We start from the raw sequence: 1,056 nt of genomic DNA on the forward strand, positions 1-1,056 counted from the left end.
CAGGAGAACGAGCAGCAGCTGCGGACAAATCACCACAGGAACCAACTGGACTGCAGGTAAAAACACAGAATGCAWCACACTGCCTGTTCTGCTTGTGCCTCCCTGTGCATCGTGTTGGGTTTTTTGTAGTTTTTTGCTGCCACAGCAGCTTATTTTGTTAGAATAAAGTGTATTTTAATATAAGCTCCTCATGTCAAWATGCATCCATGGGTCCAATTCCCCTCAGTCATCATTAACCGGTTGATAGTGCAAAAGAAAAACATCTGTTTTATAACAGATAAAGAAACATACAGTATTAGTTATTGGACTCTGGAACCTCAAAGTTTTAATACGTTTATGACAACCATTCTAGTAATTTAAAACTGATCATTTTCAGGTGTATACAAAGCTTCCTATATTTAATAAAATATTAAGTATATTTGTAGTACTGTATAAGAAAAATTTAATGGAAACACCATGAAATTTAATCAGCACTGATAGAAACTGGACCCTGTTAATGAAATGTGGGATGGGTATAATTTACATACAACTTAATCAACCTTAATTAGTTCATTAATCAGTAATATTTAATTAGTACTGACTCAAACTGTCTAAGCCATCATGGAGACTGCAGCTACACTTTCAGGTTTTCAACCACGTTTTTAGAACCACAGTCTTGTTGGTCCAGAAAAAACAAAACCTCAGGTTTGAACTAAGAGCAACATTTTCACTGCAAAGTTCAAATTTTAATAGAACTTTTCAAAGGCCTGCCATCACGCCCCTTATTAGTGTGTGTTTGAAGAAAACCTATTAGACTTTTGTTACAAGGCACAAAAAAATAATTTAAAAAAACGACCCAACAAATCAAAGAAGCTTTTTATTCATCCTATAATCATAATCACCAAAGTGTGAACTCATAATTACAGGGAACTCTTCTCCCATAACCAATGAAAATTAACTCATCGAGGAGGAAGCCAAATTTGTTTTTTGAAGTTTTCTTATAAAAACAGAGAATCCAAATTATTATAATGATTAAACTTGGAAAAAACAAAATAAAAAAATAATAAAAAATAAAAA

General features: G+C 33.1%; 1 protein-coding gene across 1 annotated transcript in view; it reads left to right on the forward strand.

Moving 5' to 3' along the window:
* ltbp1 (latent transforming growth factor beta binding protein 1) overlaps positions 1 to 1,056 on the forward strand; it is a gene marked incomplete in the record, with an annotated part of 130,121 nt that continues 129,065 nt past the window's right edge. The window contains 1 exon segment of the mRNA XM_014001507.1: positions 1 to 56.

Source organism: Austrofundulus limnaeus, unplaced genomic scaffold, assembly GCF_001266775.1.
Source record: "Austrofundulus limnaeus strain Quisiro unplaced genomic scaffold, Austrofundulus_limnaeus-1.0 Scaffold0, whole genome shotgun sequence".
NCBI lineage: Eukaryota > Metazoa > Chordata > Actinopteri > Cyprinodontiformes > Rivulidae > Austrofundulus > Austrofundulus limnaeus.